This window comes from Cynocephalus volans, chromosome 14, assembly GCF_027409185.1.
Source record: "Cynocephalus volans isolate mCynVol1 chromosome 14, mCynVol1.pri, whole genome shotgun sequence".
In the NCBI taxonomy this organism is placed as follows: Eukaryota; Metazoa; Chordata; class Mammalia; order Dermoptera; family Cynocephalidae; genus Cynocephalus; species Cynocephalus volans.
Genome location: NC_084473.1, coordinates 97,818,943 through 97,842,325, shown reverse-complemented (window position 1 = coordinate 97,842,325; position 23,383 = coordinate 97,818,943). Strand labels below are relative to the sequence as shown.

General features: G+C 41.3%; 1 pseudogene; it reads left to right on the top strand.

Annotated features, from left to right (window-relative positions):
• The first annotated feature begins 629 nt into the window (after window positions 1–629).
• The window catches only part of LOC134362664 (mitogen-activated protein kinase kinase kinase kinase 4-like), a 38,166-nt pseudogene continuing 15,412 nt past the window's right edge, over window positions 630–23,383 (top strand).

Genomic DNA, 23,383 nt, shown 5'->3' with positions numbered 1-23,383 from the left:
GGTGAAGGCATTCAGTATTTGCTGTTGACTCTTCACCTCTCTTCACCTCTCTTCACTGCCTTGTGTCTGAAACTCTTTCGTGTGTTTTGTTTAGTTTTATTTGTTTAGGTGGGAGGGTAAATCATCTGGCTGTTGATACTTTATCTTGGCTGGAAGCAGACGTTTCCTTCATCCTTTTTTACTGAAGACTTTTTTCAAAGCCTGTGCTTTATCTGCCTTGCCATGTCAGATGTGTCAGCAGGCGCTCCGGTGCGTGTGCAGATGGAGCCAGTACAGAATGTGGAAACATGTATGACTTACCACGCCTTTGTTCAGAGCTGTGCTCCTTGTTGCCATTGCCAACTTGAACCTGTTTGTAGGGTTTTAAGTAATGCTCTGTTTGGGGTACGTAGTATTCTTTTCCTGCTTGTACTATGGGAAGCTTCACACTGGCTTAGGGAAGGGTGTGAGTGGACTGAAGCAAGATTCTCCTTAAGGGACCCTCTGGCAAGTCAGAAAATGAAGACAGAGCGTGATGCCTGCCCTACTTACCTTCTCCCTTTGCTCCAGGAATGACTTAAGCTTGGAAAGAGCCAATCTTAGAAAGTCATGGGTCTGGATTGGTATGTAGCAAACAGGAGGAAACGACCATGATGCCAAGGTCAGTGCCTTGTGGTGCCTCTGACCCAGGAGAAGGCAGTTGAACCAGGAAGGCTTTAGTTCTTCAGGCACTCACTCGTAGGCCTTCCTGCACAACTTCCATTGGTGGAAGCAGCCTGAGCAGGAGATTGGCAGTCACCGTAGAGCAGCAAGGAGGGGAGCCGCAAGCAGGGACAGAGGGAGGTGGAGCATGTGTGTTTCCAGGAAGGTCATTTTGAATTCTTTTTTTCCCCCAAATTAATTTTTTATTATTATTACATTCTAAGATGTTGTGGAGCAGTTGGGGGAGATTGGGAGAGGGGAAAGGGAAAGGGATAGGATGGGAGGAGGAGGAGGGCGGGAGGGGGCGTGGTCAAGGCCCATGGCACCCACCTCATTCTAGCAGGGGAGCTCAGGGGGCCTCTGGTGGCAGCATGGTCCTGGCTGGACTGGATGTGGACTTTGGGGGGAACATGGTGTGGCTGAGGCCCCCCCACCCCAGCTTGGGAGCCTGGGCACATCCGGTGTTGCTGGGCTGGATGAGGGCTTGAGGGGACAGTGCTCAGGCCCTAGGCCCTCCCCTTCCTGGCTTGGGAACCCTTGGGAGTTGGGGGTTTCTGGTCCTTCTAGGTTTTCTAGGTGTTCTTTGGTGGTGGTAGACTGTTACTGGTTAATATCAGAACTTTGGTGTGTGGGTTTTTTGTGTTTTCTTTCAGTTCTGTGTTGGATTATTAGCTGCCCCCACCACTTAAACTCTGAGCTGGAAATTTTGGTTGTCCTTTAGTTACTTCTAAAATGGGGGAACTTCCTGTGAGAACCAGCACTTGAGCCCTGTGGTTGAGCTAAATTGCTGCTTTGCTGCTGGTTCTCTGGGGAAGGCTTTCTGTGCAGCTCACCTTTTTTTTTTTTTTTTTAAACTTTTATTTTGTCGATATACATTGTGGTTGATTATTGTTGCCACTTACCAAAACCTGCCTCCCTCTTCCCTCTCCTCCCTCCCCCCTAACAATGTCCTTTCTGTTTGCTTGTCATATCAACTTCAAGTAATTGTGGTTTGTTATATCCCCCCCCCCGGGTTTTTTTTTTTTGTGTGTGTGTGTGAATTTATGTATTAATTTTTAGCTCCCACCAATAAGTGAGAACATGTGGTATTTCTCTTTCTGTGCCTGACTCATTTCACTTAATATAATTCTCTCCAGGTCCATCCATGTTGTTGCAAACAGCAGTATTTCATTCGTTTTTATAGCTGAGTAGTATTCCATTGTGTAGATGTACCACATTTTCCGTATCCACTCATCCGATGATGGACATTTGGGTTGGTTCCAACTCTTGGCTATTGTAAAGAGTGCTGCAGTGAACATTGGGGAACAGGTATACCTTTGACTTGATGATTTCCATTCCTCTGGGTATATTCCCAGCAGTGGGATAGCTGAGTCATATGGTAGATCTATCTGCAATTGTTTGAGGAACCTCCATACCATTTTCCATAGAGGCTGCACCATTTTGCAGTCCCACCAACAATGTATGAGAGTTCCTTTTTCTCCACAACCTCGCCAGCATTTATCGTTCAGAGTCTTTTGGATTTTAGCCATCCTAACTGGGGTGAGATGGTATCTCAGTGTGGTTTTGATTTGCATTTCCCGGATGCTGAGTGATGTTGAGCATTTTTTCATATGTCTGTTGGCCATTTGTATGTCTTCCTTAGAGAAATGCCTACTTAGCTCTTTTGCCCATTTTTTAATTGGGTTGCTTGTTTTTTTCTTGTAAAGTTGCTTGAGTTCCTTATATATTCTGGATATTAATCCTTTGTCAGATGTATATTTTGCAAATATTTTCTCCCACTCTGTTGGTTGTCTTTTAACTCTGTTAATTGTTTTTTTTGCTGTGCAGAAGCTCTTTAGTTTGATATAATCCCATTTGTTTATTTTTCCTTTGGTTGCCCGTGCTTTTGCGGTCATATTCATGAAGTCTGTGTCCAGTTCTATTTCCTGAAGTGTTTCTCCTAAGTTTTCTTTAAGAAGTTTTATTGTTTCAGGGTGTATATTTAAATCCTTGATCCATTTTGAGTTGATTTTAGTATATGGTGAGAGGTATGGATCTAGTTTCATTCTCCTGCATATGGATATCCAGTTATCCCAGCACCATTTGCTGAAGAGGCAGTCTCTTCCCCAGTGAATAGGCTTGGTGCCTTTGTCAAAGATCAGATGGCTGTAGGTGTGTGGGTTGATTTCTGGATTCTCTATTCTATTCCATTGATCAGTGTGTCTGTTTTTATGCCAGTACCATACTGTTTTGGTTATTATAGCTTTGTAGTATAGCTTAAAGTCGGGTAATGTTATGCCTCCAGCTTTATTTTTTTTGCTCAGCATTGCTTTGGCTACGTGTGGTCTTTTATTATTCCATATAAATGTCTGGATAGTTCTTTCCATTTCTGAGAAAAATGTCTTTGGAATTTTGATGGGGATTGCATTGAATTTGTATATCACTTTGCGTAGTATGGACATTTTCACTATGTTGATTCTTCCAATCCAAGAGCATGGGATATATTTCCATCTTCTTGTAGCCTCTCTCGTTTCTCTCAGCAGTGGTTTGTAGTTCTCATTATAGAGATTTTTCACCTCCTTGGTTAACTCAATTCCTAAGTATTTCATTGTTTTGGTGGCTATTGTAAATGGGCAGGCTTTCTTGATTTCTCGTTCGTGCAGCTCAACTTTTAATGGTTGACCTTGTATGTACTTTCAGGTCTTGTGAGGTGTCCAATACACTTGGGTTGTGTGGAAACTCTGGTCTGGGCCTGAGACTGTTCAGCACCCCCTGCAGTTCTGTATTCCTGACCAGTCTCCACTGGGTGGTCTTGCAGTGATTGGAGGGTAGATCAGCTGTCCTTGTTTTCTCCCAGTGTTCCCGAAGTGGGCCTGTCTCCCCCACTGTCCGCACTCCAAACACTTCCCATGGGGCGGGCCATGCATTGGTCCCTCTGGCGTGGCGGTAACTCACCAGCCTCTGAGTGGCTCCTTTTTTCAGTTGTCTGTGGCCCCTCACTCCTATATGGGTCCAAGGGAACCCTGTCAGTGGTCTTGCTGTCCTGGGGGCCACCAAAGCCCTTTTCTCCCCTGCTGCCTCCAAGCAACTTCATCCAAAGGGCATAGCTGCAGCTTTGTGTGGTCCCCAGGGCCTGCCTCATAATGTTCGGCGCAGTCCTTTCTTTCTCTCATCGTGGCTTCTGCCACCTTTGTGGTCTCTCCTCCTCTTCCCCTGAGCTCTCACGGTCCCAGGTTGGCAGTCATTGCTTCTTAATAGTTGTAAATTGGTGGACTGTGAGAGGGTGATGCTGGGGACCATCTATTCTGCCATCTTGATCAGAAGTCTCATTTTGAATTCTTATAGGGCTAACTCCTCTATTCTAAACTTTTGTCTTGCTCCCTCTGGGGTTGTGGGCCCAGGGCCAGTTTGAGAGGTGTGACCTGTGCTACTTCAGTGAGAACCTCCCTGTTGCACAAAGCATGGGTCTCACACACCTGGTGATGTAGGCACTCAGGCAGCATCTGAGTCATCAGATTTTTCTCAGAGATCTTACACTTTGCTTTTCTAACCAATGTTGATTTTCTCTTTTCCTGGACATCCTCTCTTCTTTCTCAGTTTAATCCTGCTTTCCTCTCATTCTCATGCTACCTGGAAATCTTCTTTAACCAGACTCTTTGCAGGCAGTTTGTCATGCGTGTGCCACAAGGAATGGAATGCCGTTGCTGGCTGGTGGTTTCTTTCCTGGGTGTGTGTGAAAGAAAGGTGGAGACTGGTCAGCCCTCGTCATTTCAGCAGACCTGTGTCACCATCTCCTTCCTTAACTGACCCCCATCCGCCCCTCACACAAACTGTGTTTCTTCCTCTGCTCGTCTTATTTTAATAAAGGAAATGGCTAAGGGAGGAGCTGAGTCTGAAATAACCTGCTGAGTGATGTTTTGTTACTGGGGTCTGTTGGACTCCCCTTAACCTCTTTGGGTTAGTGGATTCTCACTAAGTGCCATCTCAGAGCAACACTGCTGGCCTGTATTCCTGTATTTAGTAATGTGTCCATGGCCGCGCAGAGCTGTGGGGTTGTTCGACGTAAACCTTTTCTGGCCTTCAGTGGGCCAGATAATTTGTATTTGCAAATGTTTTCTAGAAAGGAAACAGCCTTTCCTAGTAATTAGTTGAAATGTGAGTATCAGTCAATTCCATTTTTTTGTCCCACTTTTACAGATGAGCACATTGAGGCTGAAGGAAGTGGAGTGAATTGCCCAAGGTCACAGTGGGGGAGTGGAGCTGGGCTGCGCCCTCTGCTTGCTGCACTCTCTGTGCTGCCTCCCACATTCATCTTCACCTTTTATACTTCATGCAGTTCTTGCATAGCCCAAAACCACACCTCAAAGGATGAGTCCCCTTAAAGTCCCCAGATCTTGGCACGAGGATAAAGTGACCATGTATATCCTCCTGCTCCTGGAGGGACTGGGGACTTGTATTCCTCGTGTTATTGTGTGTGTGTGTGTGGAAAGTGAAGTCATGCATGTCATTCAAAAGCCACACATTTTATTTTTATTTTTTCTTAAGGCTGAAGAGTGAGGAAGAAATCAAACTGGAGATAAATATGCTGAAGAAATATTCTCATCATAGGAATATTGCAACATCTTATGGTGCTTTCATTAAAAAGAGCCCCCCAGAACATGATGACCAACTCTGGGTAGGTGGGTATTTTCTGAGCATTTTTTGGGCTTTCCTCTGGGGTTGTACTATAAGGACTTTCTAAGGGGTGGGAGAGAAAAGCAAAGAGGGGTCAGTAGCTGGTAGATTCTAAAGGCTTCCTTGGCCTTTATCTCTCGGTTGAAAATACATCAAATGTTTATTTTAATGTTGATTTTGTGTTGCATGGATAAAAGGTTAACTTAATGTTTCAGGAATAAAATGGCATCTTGTAGAAGGAATATGACCTAACTGTAAGGTAATTAGGAACTGGAAAGCAATACAATAAAAACATTATTTATGGGAACTAATTAATATGAAAGCTCAGTAAATTTAATTTTTCTTTACTACCTGGAAGTGAGAGATAGATGTTATTAAGAAAACAGACTTCTGTCAGTAATTTGTTAATAATATTAATAATACTAGTTAATTAAAAATAGTATATTTCGGGGAAATTTCTGGAATTGACATGTTCAACCTTATGGTTTTTTGAACATATTTATATTCGAGGTGATGACACTTAGATACTGTCAGATCTGTGGTTATCACATTAGTTATGCTCAAGGTATTGGATTTATAAAGCAGGAAGATAGATACTTTTCTAATGGTTTTCTTTTAAAGGCCCTTCCAGAAAATGTTTGCAAAATTGAGAAAGTAGAAGGGAAAAAAAATTACCCTTATTTCTATTGCCCAAATCCAATCATAGTTAAAATTTTAGAATAGTTCAATTCGGTTCATTTTCTAGGTAATTTATAAATACAAGGATGCTTCAAAAAGTTTGTGGAAAGATTCATATTATTTTTTAAGTCTGTTTTTCCATGAAGTTTTGAAGTACCCTCACTGAGTCGTGATCATATTGTTCAAACATTTAGATATTGTCAATATTGCATTTTAAAAAATGCGTAACTGCTTACAAATAGCGTTCTTTCTTTTGCGTTAAACCCAGTCAATGTATAATAGTTTGAGGATCATAATATGTGAAAAATAGAACATCCCTGAGGCAAAGTCAGAAAGAATGGTAGGGTGTATTTGAGTCAGATTTCTCATTATCGGGCAGTGACGAGGTACACATGGTCCTCCCTTGCCCGTCTGCTTGTGAAAGAGCGCGAGCACTCAGGAACCGCCGCACTGGGAGCTTCTGCAGAACTTCAGACACTCTGAATCTCCTGGGCCAAATGTGCACTGTGAATACAATGGACTGGGAAATGAGCTTCAGTAATTTGGATGCCTCCCAAATGATCACATGCCCAGGCCTTTAGGAAAGGGGAAGGTGGGGGATTAGACTGTTTTTTCCTAACTTTTCTTGGATGTACACTGAAATCCGGGATGTGTTAATCACAACGTGTCTTGTCTCCCTGTAACTTGTTATGGAGTTCTGTGGAATGGGATCCACCACAGACTTTGTGAAGAACACCAGGGGGCACACGTTCAGAGAAGACTGGATCGCACCCATCTCCAGGGAGATCCTGAGGGTAAGGAGAGTGCACAGCTGCACTGTGCCTGCCTGTGTTTTGTGCTTCCGTTTTCATTTTCCTACCCCCAGTATTTCTGTGCATCAGTTACACCTGTACAGATATTTTCTTTTTGACAGTTGTGGGCTCTGTGTAGCTAGGCAAGTTGTTAAGCTACATCATGGTTTGACTCTGGTGGATATCTAAAGGTAGATTTGAACAAGAATACTTTTTCTGTGTTTCCATGAATTTATCTTCCAGGTCATCATGACATACCTAATGACAACTTTTCTTTGGAATTAAAAAGTGTAAAAGAGTAGAGGGGAAGAGAAATAATCTCTAACTACTGTTTTAATAGGAATCCTGTGTATAAGCTTATAAATCAATACTAATGGTGCCAAATACTGATTTTCAAAATTAACTTCTGGACTTTCGCATTAGGTGTTAGAATCTGTTGCAGTGTTTATGAAGAAAAGTTTTAATGTTTAATGTTGTTGACAGCCAATTGAAAAGCTAGCTAACTATCCTAGAGTGAGTTTCTGAACTGCTGTTTTAGCGCCTTTCTAATAGTTCCTTTCAGTAGTGAAGCCATCCTGACAGTTCAGGCGGAACGTTTTTCGGGTTTTGTATTTCAAAGGTGCATGTGAGTTTCCGGTTGGTCTGTTTCTTTTGTTCTGCCATCACGGTTTTTCTCTCTACTTCAGCCCGAAATTACACACTTAAATTGCTTGATTGCATTTTATTTACCTAGCACATTTTATAAATAAAGACTACGGAATTAAACTGAAGTCCAATTCTTATGCTTCTCTCACTAATATAAAAAATCTTGTGAGTCATTTTATTTTTTATTTATAGGTAAAGTTACCCCACTTTTTATATTTAAAACTCATAGAGGGCTGCGGGTTTTAAAATTGCCATCTAGAATTCCTAGAGAAATGTTTAATTTCTTTTTATTTAGATATTTTAAAGAGACACTTCCCTTTAAAAGACTAGTTGTGGGGCGGGGTATAGGGTGGTGGGAGAACATCTTTTTATAATCACACGCAAGCATCATTATTAAAATATCAGGTTCTCATCTTTTATGCTTATTATTGGAAGCAGAGCCTGAAAGTGGGAAACTAAGCATCCTTCCCTGTATTACTACAAAGGAAGAATTCAGTAATTGGGCACATGTATTTATCATGTTAGTAACTAAAACAGCCTGGCAGGCAGGATAGAACAGTGGTTAAGAGGTTCCGCACTTTATTAAGCCAGACTTAGGTGTGAGTCCTGCCTCTGCCACTTATCTGCTGCCCACCCTGTAGTGTTTACCTTTTTCTTAGGACTTATTTTTCTCATCACATTTTAGATACTACTCCTGTGAAATTACTGTTGTCAGAAGAGTTAAGTGAGCTTAGTGTACACGAATCATTTAATGTAATGAAGGTACAGAGCTAGCTCTCAGTAACTATTAGTTGTCATTATTCTGTTTTAACACACACACACAGACACACACACACACACACACACACACACACACATGCTTTTCTTGTATATAATTTCAGTATCTGATTTTTCATGAAGAGAACTAGCTTTTTAACATAATGTCCTAGATTTTAAATGGATTTCGGCCTTCAAAGGCATTAAAGATAATTTCCATGTTTTTGTATACCCAGGCAAGGATTATTAACTTATTATTAATATCATATGCAATATGTATATTTAAACCTTTTGCTATCATTGATGTTGGGCAAGATTTATAAGAAGCCTGGGTGGTTGAGGCCCTGAGTCAACTTGAGTATGGTAGGTGAATGGACATCTTTTTGAGATGTAGCAAATCTTTTTGAGATGCAGCAAATCTTTTCCACCTCAGTAGCATCTGGATCAAGAGCTTCCTTCACCTACGTTTCATGTAAAATGGGACTTTTTCCTATAACTAAAGATTAAATTAACTAGAAACAAACAGATGCCTCAGAGAGAGTTAAGTATTTTTCACTAGTGTGTGTTTATTATTGGAGTTACTAAGAGTCGGTTTTGGTAAAGGGAAAGCAAGATGGTACGATGGAAGTGAGGTCTCACAGGAAGGGAAGGCAGCCGCCCCCTCGAGGATTACCTGGGGCATCAAAAACAGTTGTGGGTGGCTCTTTCGGTAGCAGCAAAACCTTTGCTCATTTCTCAGTAGATGTTAGATTTAGACACTATGTTAAGATCCTCAAAAGGGTGAGGGTTGTGAGCACGTAAGCTTCAGATCAGTAGAAATGTTGTCTTGGGCCAGGACACTGAAATCCTCTGGACCAAAAGGTTTACCAGCAAAGCCAGCCTGTTCCTTCTGGCGCACTTCCCTGTTCACATTCTACAGAGCAGTTTTCTCGTTGTGGTAGAAGCCAACATTTCATATTGAGTACGGGAACTTAGAGCTTGCCACAACCAATAGTGGGAGACAGTCTTGACTGCTCCTTTGCTCTGTCTACAAATGAAAGAGTTCCAGGAAACAATTCTTGAGCTTTTCAGCATTGACTCTTTTGTCCTAGGATGAGGTATTTACTGAGTATTTGGACTTGACATTCCTGCTAAGGAGGCATAATTGTGGCCTAACTTCTGGCATGGGAGTAGTGGAGCACACACACACTACCAGGCACTTCTTACAGGAAAGTGTATGCACCTTTTAGAATAATCATAACTTGAGCTAACATTGTTGTAGAGCTGTTAGACACACTTAAGAGGGTTTCTGTAGTGATCCTTTAGAAGTATGGACAGGGAAATTGACATCATTTCATACATTTACTGCTGGTAATGAGCAACACTGCATGTGGGCCACATTTGTTTGAGAAGATGTGGGTGCTCATGTTTGTTGCTAAGATAATCCTGTAAAAGTGTAAGAAGGTTTGTGCAAGTTAGAGAACAAAAATGAAATGAAGTAATAGAAGTAGGAATGACAAAAGAATTAGGGAAGGTCCATTTTTTTGTCTTTTCTTTTGCTGTTTGAACTTATGCCATGCTGAAAGGAAGGACCTTCTTCTCAACTGTAGCACTTCCTAACTACAGCACCGTGTGTTTTTAGTGCTTTTCCCCCTAGTCAGTGCTTTGTGGTATAACACTGCATGTCCTGTGTTGTGAAAAATAGCCATCCAATAAGCTCTACTCTTTTACAGGCAGACTAGTAAATGAATATCAGAAACCTCCTGTGTTAGAAAAATTAGTGTTGTAGAGCAGCTACTGTATTTAACTCATATCCTACAAAGTAATGATAACAACAGTAAAACTCCACAAGAAAAGTTAAGCAGGAAAATCAAATAAACCCTTCCTTCTAATCTGCCCTTTTTGGATTGAGACATTTCAGAGTAAGCAGGTTGCTGTGTCTAAAGGAGGCACGCTATAGATTTGGCTTCTCTAGCTAAGAATAGAACAAGTAAATGAGTTGTGAAAATGAGGAATTGCTGTCTTTTGGACCATATTTGGATGCAACATGTGTTTTTCTTCTTCCACCACCTCTCAGGAGAGACAGGCTCTTGGGCCTCATTCCAGATAGAAGGTCATCACAACGTGCTATATGCCCAGTAGGGTTTGTTTCCTTGGGAAAGAAAGATAGTTTATTTGAACACAAGGCTCTTTTGACAGCAGAATCATTTTACGCTTCGGTGGAGGCGGGATTGATCAGCACTTAGCAGTTTGTCGCTATGCAGTGGGAAGACTAGCCAGTGTTGCGGAGGCAGATTTTAAACCCCTCTCTAGCCCTTTGCTTTCCCCCTGAGATGTGTCTAATTCAAATATGCCCACGGGGTCACCCACTGAAAGATAGATGTTTAGCGTGGGAAAGGAACCACCCTGTGTAGAAATAGCACAAATTATAGCAGAGGAACTGCAGGTGGTAATCTAAAGTGTCATAAGGCACAGCTAGAAAGTGGTAATGTTGCTCACACGGGGAACCTAACCCTGTTGGAATTGTGGGGAGTTGGGGTGGGGGGGCTTCTTTCATTGTGCTTGGTTAATATTGGTGATGTCACGCTGGGAATGTACTAAGAATAAATTTTATGTTCTAAATGTGAATTCACAGAAACTTTTGGCCCATGTATGCACTCTGTTATAAAAGGTGTGTTCCTGGCTGTTTACCCTTACAGCAACAAAGAACGAAAGTTTAGATCTGTCTTTCCTATTCAGGGACTGACACATCCTCACATTCATCATGTGATTCTCCGGGATATCAAGGGCCAGAATGTACTGCTGACCAAGAATGCAGAGGTGAAACTTGGTATGTGACAGACTTGCAGCATGATCTCATACTTGCCCTGGCACAAACCGTTGACACTCAGTGCACCCACGTTTTCTGTTTCTACTCCACGCAGGAATGTGGGAAGTGGGCTAATTGCTTAGCCTGGCTCCAACTTCCCTTCTCCCGTGCTTCTGTCTGTTGCTCTGTTCTCTGTATAGCCTCCAGACTGATTTTAAAAATCAGACGATATCACTTTCCTGCTTAACAACACTTACTGGCTTTTTATTTTACTTTGGATAAAATCCACAGTTCATACCCTGGCCCATAAAAAGCCAGATAGGATCTGGCCCCTGTTGACTTTCCTACCTCATTTTGTGTCCCTCTTCCTGTCTTTGTCATGTCTTTTTTTTTTTTTTTTAACTTCTTGGAACTTGCTTCAGGACCTTTGTATGTACTGTTCCCTATTGGGGAACACTTGGCCTCAGTTTTGAAGTTCCAATTTTTTCATCATTTTCGGGGGCCTTCTCTGACCCTCTGATCTGTCTTGGAACCCCTGCTTGTTTCTTACGTAGAATCGTTCACAACTTACCATTATATGGTTATTTATTGACTTGTATTTCTGTCTCCTTTAACAGAATATAACTTCTAGAAGTGCACTGACCAGAATTCTTATCCAGCACTACACTACTAGTGTAGTGCCTTGAGTTCAGTAGGTGCTCGATAAATTTCTGCGTGGGTAGGTCATTGCAGCCCATTGTGTCTTCCCAAAGATGATTTTATGATGGTTCTTTTGTATTTCCCATTTCCCTTAGCTGAGTTTTGTTCCCATTTCACTTTCATGTAATGATTCTGTCAAATTTTTAAACAGAATTATGGTCAAAGGGGGTCATGAATTTGAACTACAATGTATACTGAGAAGTTAAAATAAAAAAACAAAATTTTAAACAGAATTAGCGTTTATTTTTTTTCCAGTAAGCCATCACACACAAAATATTTCTTTATACTTGTTCTTAAAAGGATCTGGTCCATCTTTCTTTCAAAAACCTTAGGTATAGTAATTGTACTTTAAACATAAAATCTTCATCATTGCCTTCTTACATACTGTCTTCATTGATTGGTCATTTGTGGAGGAATAGTCTGTCCAGTTGGAAACTTCCAAAGCACTAAAGTTGTTCTCATACCTAACGACTCAGTGTGTTCCCTGCACTGACCTCACGGTGCTGGTCCTGTGATAGTCCCTGTCATCACTTAGCGATTGGTTGCTGTTGTCATCCATGTTGCTGGTAAGCTTGCTTAGGTTTTATCGGCTGACTGCATGGCCTGTGCATCTCTGTCTCAAGAGGACCATTCAATGAGCTCACCCCTAGCAGGTTGTGTGCTGCGCATGTTCTATGCACAGAAACAGAGTCTGTGACCCCTGTGAATCATCTCAGCAGTTCACGAGTCCTTTTGCCTGACCTCTTCCACCTTTGTAATTTTCTGCTGGGGTAATGCCAGTGTGTGCAGTGCTGATGTTGGCAGGTACTGAACTGGCAAACATTCCGTTAGAGATCGTGGGTTTCCTGACAACTCTGCTGCCCATCCTTGAACTTTCCTCAAGACCACCACCACCATTAAATTTGGTTGGGTGTAGAAGTTCTGAAAAATCGGCAGAAGTTCCAATTGCTTCTGGGGTACTCTTTGTGTATTTGCAATTTAGCATGATTCTGTTTATTTAACGTAGTACCATGTTCTCTCCCAGAAAACCTTTGTGGGTTTCTTTGTATGGTTAATAGGCTGCTTAAGTAGCCAAGTCCAGCGGGTCTCAGTCAGTTCTCCTGAACTACAGGCTTTTTAGGACTTGATCTTGTTTGTGGCAGGTGTGTTCTCTGAGAGCACTGAAGATCTCCATTCATTGAAAAGGCCTTCTGCTGCTGGTCACTGTTTGGGGAGCTCAGGGAGGCAGCTGGGTCCAGGCCTCCCAGGAGCTTCCAGACTGGTAGAGGGTTTTGCAGTCTTGGTGGCTTTGCTCTGGAAGGGGCACTCCTTTCCTGTGTTGCCTGCCTTGAGGAGAATCGCATGTTCATGAAGCACTGCTGTTTCCGTTTACTATGAAGATACCTCCTCCTCACATTTTTTTCTTTTATATCTGGTTTGTTAATTAATTGCATTCCACTTTTCTTTCTCTTTCTCCTGCAGTTGATTTTGGTGTGAGTGCTCAGCTAGACAGGACAGTTGGGCAGAGAAATACATTCAGAAGCACCCCCTTCTGGATGGCTCCTGAGGTCATTGCCTGTGACGAGAACCCAGATGCCACCTATGACTACAGAGTAAGAGGGACCTGCCGGTGGGCCTTTGCTGAGACACTGACTTCCGAGGGATGCGGGCTTTGTTTACAAATCGCACACTTTTTATCCATACTTACTTTCTCAGTGAGGAAGACATGGGCACCCTATTGTGGGTGCAAATTATGCAGGACAGTGTTTAGATGCCGTCTTTTTTGTCTGTTTGCATCAGCTTTGTTCTCATCTCTAAAGAATACTCTGGTTTCAGGGCAGTCTGGGCCACTTTGTTGTGCTTAGATCTTTTCATCATGAGTAAAATGCTTCTGCATATGTTTGCTGTCCTTTTTAACTTGAAGAATATATTAGAATCAATTATTTGTTCTTTTAAAAATATTGTCAGAACTTATAGTAGTAGCTCCATCTATGTGGAATTTTTGAGTATTCTTGTTAAAGGGCTTTATAGCTTTGATTCTGTACACGAATATGTTTAAATTATTAGAGTGACCTCTAGGGACTTGAATCAGTAATGCACTTTTTTGATCCAGATGTAAAAACCATGTTTGATAATCGGACTCAGGTTGACTATGCTTACAAAAAACTGTTTAAAAAAATAATTAAACCCTTACTTGTAATTAAATGAGCCAGAGTGGTTAGTGTACCTGTTAATGATTTTCAGAATTGAGTTCATGTCTCAACAGTCTCCCAGTGTATTTATTAGAAGTATGCGATTAATGAGGCTTAATTTAAGGCTATAGTGCAGAGAAATTTTTATTTTTTGTTTTTATATGCTGAAGTGTTTAAAAATAGATTATAGACTTTGTGACTTTCCATTCTTTAATATAACATTACATATCTCTAAAATTTGAAAACATTTTCCAACACACTCAAAATATTATCATACCTCAATAAATAAGAATATTTCCTTAATACAACGTCCGTAATGAGACCTTGCTGTTTTGTTTAAGCTAATATCCAGTACAGGAAAAAGCAATGTATTTGGTTGTTTGGCCAATCAGTCTCTTTTAATCTAGAACCTCCCACTCACAACACCCCCCCCCCCCGTTTGTTTTCATGAGACTGACTTGCTGAAGAGGCTGGGCCTGTTGTAAAATGTTCTACCCTCTACATTTGTCTGAGTACTTCTCTGTAGTGTCATTTAGCTTGTTTCCTGTGAACTGGGAAGGCTCAGTTAGTATTAAGGGAAACCTTCTCAGCAAGATCCCCTCACAGGAAATGGGGGTGTCTCGTGTTGCCTTACACCAGGGTATGTGCAGCCCTGATTATGCCACCACTGCCACTGCCACTTTGGGTCGCTGGGTTAAGGTGGTAAACACCTTTGCACTTGTATAGCATAGAAAATTTCAGAAAAATAAGGGAGAAATTTGTAGGCCTGTTCTTATTCTTGTATTCAAACATGTGTCTGAACTTTGTAACCTAATTATAGGTTATTTAGAAAATAATTAAACTGAGCAACTTTAAGTCTTAGCAGTTGGAACTTCTAAAATTAAAAGAGAAAAATATCTACATAGCCTGCTTTTTAAAAAGCCATTACTTTTAAATTTGGACTTTTATATGAAAATGTGGAATATAAGTAATAGTCACTCTTGAAAATTATGTTCAGTGAATTGACTGAGTCTTAAAGTATCTCAGTATCGAAGAGTAAAGGGAAATGGAACCTTTTAACGTAAATTCTGCCGTGGATTCTTTTCTGTCTGATGTTGACATTCATTGGCACTGGTGTGGAGACGTGGATAAGGCTCAAAGGGAGCAGTAGGGAAGCCCACCTTGCCTTCTGCCCGCAGTGTACACGGGGTCACCACTTTCTTTATATGTCATGAACTTTTTTTATGCATATGGCAGGTTGTGTACAGTTGGTGAGGCTCACTTCACTGTTCTTTCTCTTTTCTGTAGGTTTGAAATTTCTAATGAAAGTTTGAGAAAAAATAAATACTTTAAATTAGGCATATTTTGCTAGAAGCTTGCTTTCTACATAGTTCCCTTAAAAGAAGACTTTGTCATATAGACAGGTGTCTTTCCAACAAAGCCCAAGCATCTGTCTCTATACAATTGTTGTTCTAGAATTTTACCTTACATTTGAAAAAATGCTCATCATAAGCAGACTGTTATGTTTTTTACTGTTGTGGGATTTGATCTATATACAACATTTTTGACTTTTTTGGTCTTTTCTATCAAAAACTGACCTTCCTATGAAACTTGAAAGTACTTTACCAAACTGTTTTATAAAACTGATATTGTGGCTATTTGTTGATAGTTAAAATAAAGAACTCGTCATTCTTTCCTGTTTCCTTCCCATCTTCCTTTTTTCCTTTTTTGCCTTACTCTCTTTTCTCTATTCATGCACTAGGATTTGACTGCACTGGCCAAAGAGCTTCGAGCAGTGGAAGATGTGCGGCCACCTCAGAGCATGACGGATTACTCCTCGTCCAGTGAGGAGTCGGGGATGACAGACGAGGAGGACGAAGCTGTGGAACAGGAAGGGGCTGGTGAGTCCACCTCTGGACCCGAGGACACCAGAGCAACGTCAGTCCAGGGCGTATCTTAGAGAGGGTGTAACCCACTGAGCCTTCATTCCACTGGGAGCCAGAACGTTTTCTCTAAGCCTGTCACTTGACTCCACAAGCATTTACAATTTAGTTGTCACATATTCAGCAGCAGACAGTCCTTGTGTTGTCCCCTTCTCTTCATTTGTGTGTGTGCATATCAGTGTCTTCCTCAGCAGCCCACTGCTTGCTTTACTTTTTCCCTTTGCTTTGAGAATATGCTAAAAGGATATTTCACTTTGGTATAACTACTTGAATTAACCATAAACATTTATTCTTTTTGCTCAAAAACAGACTGCACTGGAAGGCAATTATTTGTTGAAGGGAAAAAGCTGAGCACTTGCTTTCCTTGAGAAATCTTTATACCTGTAGCCTCATCTCATGACTTCGTTAAGGTGAAAAGTCTAAACGATATTCTCAGCTCATGGATTAGGGTCCTTTACTTCTGGATTTTGTCTCCATAGGTCATCTCTGAATTGGAGCAATGGTGAAACGGAGCCTGTGAAAACCATGATCGTCCATGACAATGTAGAGAGTGAACTGGCCATGACCCCATCCAAGGAGGGCACTCTGATCGTCCGCCAGGTACCTTTGTCTTCTCTCTGTTGTCAGAGGCTGAGCTTCTCCTGTAGTCATTAACCCACTTGCTCATTCACTCACTCATGCTGTGTCTACATCACCATCTGTTTTCGTGTTAACAGGAGCCGAGGGGCGAGTGCCCAGGGACAGGGAGGCAGGTGTGTGCTGCATGCCCAGAAGGTAGCTCCAAGTCTTCCACCCCACATTGCTGCTCCTCTGCATGTCTGCGGCAGCCCTCACGCAAGCACTACACTGAGTCTCACGGTCTCTGTCTGAGTGGTAGATGAGCCACAGGGCATCCTTAAACAGCCATGTGAGGGTGGAAGCAGGCATGAAGGCTGTGGCAGAGTGGCCACAGTGGCCCTGCTGGGAGTGCTCAGCAGTGAGCATCTGCAGTGCTACAGCAGGAGTAGATGGGCAGACAGGACAAGACTCGTCACAGCCCCGCAGACTCGGAGAGCATTAGTCTCTCTTCTGTGTTCCAAAATGCTAGTCTCCTCACTTGTTGAATAATTAAATGTATGCCACCCAGATGTGCTTAGTCTGGATTGCTAAGTTTTATGACTGTCTGTTCATTTCTTATCTTATGCTTCATTAAAAGATACGGTTCTTATTTCAGTAGAACAGGGCACCAGCTAGTGTTTTGGCCTTTGCCCGGAGTGTATTTCATGCCATGGCAATGCATTCAGATGGAAAGTAAGAACATGGAAAAGACTGGGATTCAAAGAAGCCACAGGGTACTTTCCAGAGCTCTAGACAGAAAGAAAAGAAAAAGAGTAGTGGTTTTGGTCACAGAAGTTAGTGTGATAGATAAACCAATTAAACTCTCAGTGCTTCAGTCATGCAGCTACCAGACTTTGAATTCTGTTGGCTCAACTTAGATGTTTGGCAAGGAAGCGTGAGCAATTCAGGCTATTTTTTTTGGTTTTTCCTTGGTAATTTAACAGAGTTTGAAAAGTCACACAGCGCCTTAAACAAAAGCAGTTATCAGCACATCGTAGGCAATTTCAGCAGTGCTTGAGCGAGGCAAGTGTGCCTGTTTTTTCTGCAGAGTACAGTTGACCAAAAGCGTTCCAGCCATCATGACAGCAATGGCTTTGCTGGTCGCATTCACCTCTTGCCATATCTGTTACAGCAAAACCATTCCTCCTCCACTTCCTCCACTTCCTCCTCCTCATTCTCCAGCCAGCCGACACCCGCCATGTCCCCACAGACACCCCAGGACAAGCTCACTGCTAATGAGGTATGTCTCGCACCACAGCTGGCTGCTTTCCTGGGGTTAGACCAGCACTGCCTAGGAGCTAGTTTGCAAAAGAGACCTTTCCAACACCCTCACCCCTTTCCTACCCACCCTGCTGTCTTCTGTCACTTCCCCTTCTCCCCAATCCCCAAGTAACATGTTTCAGATCTGCATACAAATCCCCTAACCCTAGGTCAATTTCCCTCCAACTAGCCAGTTCACTGTTTACTTTTCTGTAGATGAGTGTAGTTGCACGGCTTTCTTCAGTTTATTTTTTAAAATCCTAAGTAAAATGATTGCTCTGTTCTCAGACCCATTTGGCATGAAATTCTTGAAATCATTTGTGGAATTTGCCTTTTTCATTCTTTTTATCCAATAAATAAAATGTAGGAAAATTTATTTAAGCAGACTTTGCCTTTGTGGGCATACTTGTTATCCTGTACAGGAATCTCTTTCAAACAGGGCTGGATTTTTATTTCCCTTCTTTTTTGGGGGTCGGTTGTTGGTTGGTTGGTTACTCTTACTTGTTTTTCACCAAGACTGTCAAAATAATTTCTTTCCTTGAAATTTGCAATCACTCAGAGTTAGAGGAGCAGCCAAATGCTTTTTGGGGAGACCTAGAAAATCAGGATGTTGAGCAAGAAGGACAAAGGTCTGAGCCTGCTTTTAATTTAAAATTTCCTGTGGGAAATTCTATGTGCTTGTTCAAAGGCTTGGCTGTGGTGCTCTGTCAGGGCCTGGCTGGGTGATTGTTTGCTCAAGTTCGGTGACAGAGCCCACCATGAACACCCTGTACTTAATTAAACAGGGGTTTGACTTCACAGGAAGCTTGGTTTAAATGCCTCTAACAGTTGAGGGAGGTTGACATGCAGCTTCAGCCAATCTTGTTAATATAAGTACTTAGTTGACTGCGCACTCCTACTTTAGTTCTCTTGTTAGGAAGAATCAGAAAAATCCTCTCCTGAGGAGCAGGAGCAAGTCAGCTGCATCCTGGGTAGGCTTGGCATAGGATTGCCAGCGGCTAGGTTGGCCACTGGCTCATAGGACAGGGAGGGGATCCTGCCAAGTGGCAGATGTGTCAGGCAGGGAGCTGAGGAGGGTGTGGGCTTTACGGCATGGTGACTTTCAGGTGTGTATGGAGGGAGTGAAATGGTACAGGACAAAAGCACTTGATTGGACTTGTTCTTTTTTCTTCTGAGATTTATATATCTGCCTACACTCACATTCCTCTTTAAATTCATAATTTAAATTTTGCTCCATTTTGCTGTAATGTACAGTATTTTACTATAACCTGTAACTCACTAAAATGGCAATTTTATTTACTTTTCTGTTTGTTTTGTTTTTATTTTTTTTATTTTTCATATTTACAACAAAACATTTATTTTATATAACTGAATCATCAGATATGCAACATCCTGCAATAAAAACTTAATGGACCCAACTCTACCTTCTGAATGGACCAATTTTATGATCCTCCTGGAAAGCTTTGTGTTGGGTTTAGTTTTTTTTTTCTTTCACACTGATTTTATTTTATTTATTTTATTTTTATTTTTTTAACTTTTATTGTTTTGTTTTTAATTGTCATTACATTTCCACTTAACAATTTGTTTCACGTCCTTTATGTTTTTTTGTCTTAAGTTACATTAGTAACCAAACACTAGTGATCCTAAAAGATCAAAAGGGTACACCTTAGTTTGTCATTTGCACCTTTCACTAATGAACCCCTGTGTGGTACGGGATTAATGGTGATGCACCTAAAACAATGGCAGCCAAAGCTTCTGTAGCTTTCTGGCAAGAAGCTTAATTTAAAATAAATAAAATTAAATTAATCTTTCCCAATATCCAACATAGATTAATTGGACTATTTTGGGTAGGACATCAAATTCAGAAATTGGTGAATTGGGACCAAGACATTTGAGACCTCCTTTAGGAGTTTTCATTCTGATTATTTATTTCATTAAATCTAAGAGCTTGAAGTGTAGATTTTATTGGGAGCTCGCAGCATCGCTGTCCTAAGTGAGCGACATCTCTGAAGGAGGTGTGGCTCCTGCAGTGTTCCAAGTGGGGCAACCTGCCAGGGGAGTGCTGGGCCCATGTGGAGGCCCCCCTGCAGGGCATTTTTGGGGAGTGATGCAGGAGGGCTTTGTACTGGGAAGTAGTGCAGTATAGAAGTGGATTGAAATGTTTTTTATGTTCATGTTTAAAATGTCATTTGTATTAATGAAATTGAAATTTACGTTGCAGACTCAGTCCGCTAGTAGCACACTCCAGAAACACAAATCTTCCTCCTCCTTTGATCTTGTATAGACCCCAGATTCCTGTAGATTTCTCCATCTAGTGGGAAAACAGTGACTTCTGTGGGTAAGTACAGTAGCAACAGGAAATCAGGGGCCATCCCCTGGTTTACTTGGGAGAGTATGGTGTTGGTAACACCAAGGCCGTGGGTTCAGATCCCATATAGAGATGGCCGGTTCCCTCACTTCAGAGAGCGTGGTGCCGACAACACCAAGTCAAGGGTCAAGATCCCCTTACTGGTCATCTTTTTAAAAAAAAAAAAGAAAGAAAGCAGCTGACAAACAGGACTCAGTCACATTGCATTGCTCTTTCAATGGCTTAGGCACGGCATGATGGTTGTTCACAGGTGCAGGCCTTGGCTAGAGAAACCTTACATCCCACTGGCATTGCCTAACTTGCAATGAGCTGCATCGTCAATGACCTATTTCCATATACATCTCTTACAGATTTCTTCTCCTTGACAAAGTGTCAGTTATGGCATATGAGTATTTACCTGAGGAATAGTGGGGAGGGGGACAGGCATGGTATGTGTGTGTACAGAAAATAATTTCAAGTATACTGTGTTTCAATAGGATTTTCCTGTGTTGGAATTAGACTGGAAGCCATAAAGCAAGATCCTACCCAGAAGGGCTCAGTGGTCAGTGTGAATCCAACCACCACAAGGCCACAGAGTGACACCGCAGAGATTCATAAATAGAAGAAGAGGTTTAACTCTGAGATTCTGTGTGCTGCCTTTTGGGGTAGGTGTCTTGCTGCTACTCTGACTCTTTTCATTTTTATTCTGAAGTGTGGGTTAGTCTTTTAGAGAAGTACTACCTTGAATAGTTGGGGGATTTTGTGAAGGGTTGGTGAGAGACAGGATGGGAGACTTCTGTGATGCCCACCCTCATGCCTCTTGCTGTCGGCTCAGTGGTGCATGAATAGAATGGTGTGGTACGTGTGTGTGCTTGCACCTGTGTCTGTAGTCAGATGTTGGAGGAGGAGAGTAAAAAGATGGGGCAGAGAGTTGGTCCATACAGGGAGAATGAAGAAGTTCACTGAGATGCTTTTCTTTAAATGTTTCCATTTCACTTTTTCTTGCCTTTTGTGACTTTGGCATAACTTCTAAATTAAAAGCTGTCTGCAGTTGACCAAAGAATCGGCAGAAAGGGACAGTTGAGCTGGCTTTGCCTGTTGAAGACCTGTGGTTTTTGTGTAGCATCTTCCAAACTTAAGACACCATGGGAGGGTGTTGATGGAATTCTGCCTTCTTGCATCCTGAAGCTTGCCTTTCTGTCTTCCCTGCCCTTTGCCTTCCTCGCTCCCAGACAGACCCTGCTCCTTTCTTTGTATATTTTGGATACAAGGCTTTGATCAGATACATGTTTTGCAAATATTTTCTCCCAGTCTGTGGCTTATCTGTTTATTTTCTTTAACAGTGAGTGTCTCTTGCAGAACAGAAGTTTAAAATTTTAAAGAAGTCCAACTTACCAGTTTTTTATTTCATGGATTGTGCTTTTGGTGTAGTATCTAAAATGTCATTGCCAAATCTGAGGTCGCATAGATTTTCTCCCGTGTTGTATTCCAGAAGCTTTATAGATTTGCATTCTACATTTAGGTCTACAGTCTGTTTGAGTTGATTTTTGTGAGTTTAGAAGTCTGTATATAAATTCATTTTCTTTTGCATGTGGATATCTAATTGTTCTAGCAGCATTTCTTGAAAAGATTGTCCTTTCTCCATTGAATTGCCTTTGCTCCCTTGTCAAAGATTAGTTCACTGCATTTGTGTGGGTCTCTCTCTGGTCTCTCTGTTTTGATACATTGATCTGTTTGTCTGTTCTTTTGAAGTCAGGTCCTATCAATCTTCCAACTTTTTTTTTTTTTTCAATATTGTATTGTCTATGTTGAGTCTTTGGCCTCTTTACATAAACTTTAGAGTCAGTTTATTGATATGAAAGAAAATAACTTGCTGCAATTTTGATTGGAAGTGCATTGATCACGTTGGGAAGAAATGATAATCTTGAGTCTTCCTCTCTGCGAACATGGAATATCTTTCTGTTTATTTAATTCTTTGTTTTCTTTCATCAGAGTTTTGTAGTTTTCAAGTAGATCTTGAAAGGGCTCTTTTGTTAAACTTATACTGATTTTGGCTTTTTTAGTGCTAATGTAAATCGCATTGTGTTTTTAATTTCAAATTCTAACTGTTTGTTGCTGGTATATAGGAAAGGGATTGACTTTTATATATTAGGCTTGCGTCCGGCAGCTTCATTATAATTGCTTATTAGTTCCAGGAGTTTTATTGCTCATTCTTTGAGATTTTCTGCCAAGGCAATCATGTCTTCTGCGAACAGAGATAGTTTTATTTTTTTCCTCTCAGTCCTTCTACCTTTTATTTATTTGTTTATTTTCTTGTCTTATGCATTAGCTTAGGAGACCCAGTATGATCTTTCATAGGAGTTGTGAGAGGGGACATCTTTCCCTTATTTCCAGTCTTAGGGGGAAATCATTTTGATTCTCACCATTAGGTATGGTGTTAGCTAGCTGTAAGTTTTTTGTAGATGTTCTTTATCACATTGGGGCAATTCCTCTCTATTCCTATTTTCCTGGGAGTTTTTATCATGACTGGGTGTTGGGTTTTGTCAGACACTTTTTCTGCATCTGTTGATATGATTATAGGATTTTTCTTCTCTGTCTTGTTGATGTGAGTGTCTGGCTGCTTTTGCTCAGTATCATTTTGTTGTTGCTTGTAGCCATAGTTTGCTCTTCATTCCTATTAATGAGGACAGCACAGTTATTCATTCATTCCACTGTTGACATAGACATTTATGTTGTTTCCCTTTTGGGGCTGTTATGAATAATGCTGCTGTGAACATTCCCATTCATGGATTTGGGGGCTCATACACATTCATTTGTATTAGGAGAGAAATTGCAGGATCATATGTAGGGTACGCACGTGTCCTAGAAATGTTCTAACAGTTTATCACACTAGCTTACAAAGTTTCTAGTTGCTCCACATCTTGCCTACCTTTGATATTGTCAGTATTCTAGGTATTCTAACAGGTGCATGAAATTGTATCTCTTTATGGTTTTAGTATGCATTCACCGTTCAGTATGCAAAGCAAGCACTTTTTAAAAATGTATCTGTGAGATCACTTCTTTTGTGAAGTGCCTGTTCCAGTGACTTGCCACTTTTTCTATTGGGTTATCTCTCTATTTGATTTATAGGCATTATTTCATATTCTAGATGTGAATCCTTTGTCAGCTTTTTAAGTGCCACACATCTCCAGTTTGTGACTGGCCTTTCTCTAGATTCCTGCATTGGGTGATTAATGTAACCCTTCTGTGCTTATCTTTCTAATGGGATATAGCAGCTACTCTAGAGGGTTTTGAGAAGGTGGCATAATACATGTGAAAGCATCTTATAAGCTCTCTTGCTTGTATTGTTGTGCAGGTTTTTGTATTTCTTTCTGGATTATCAATCCTATCCATAT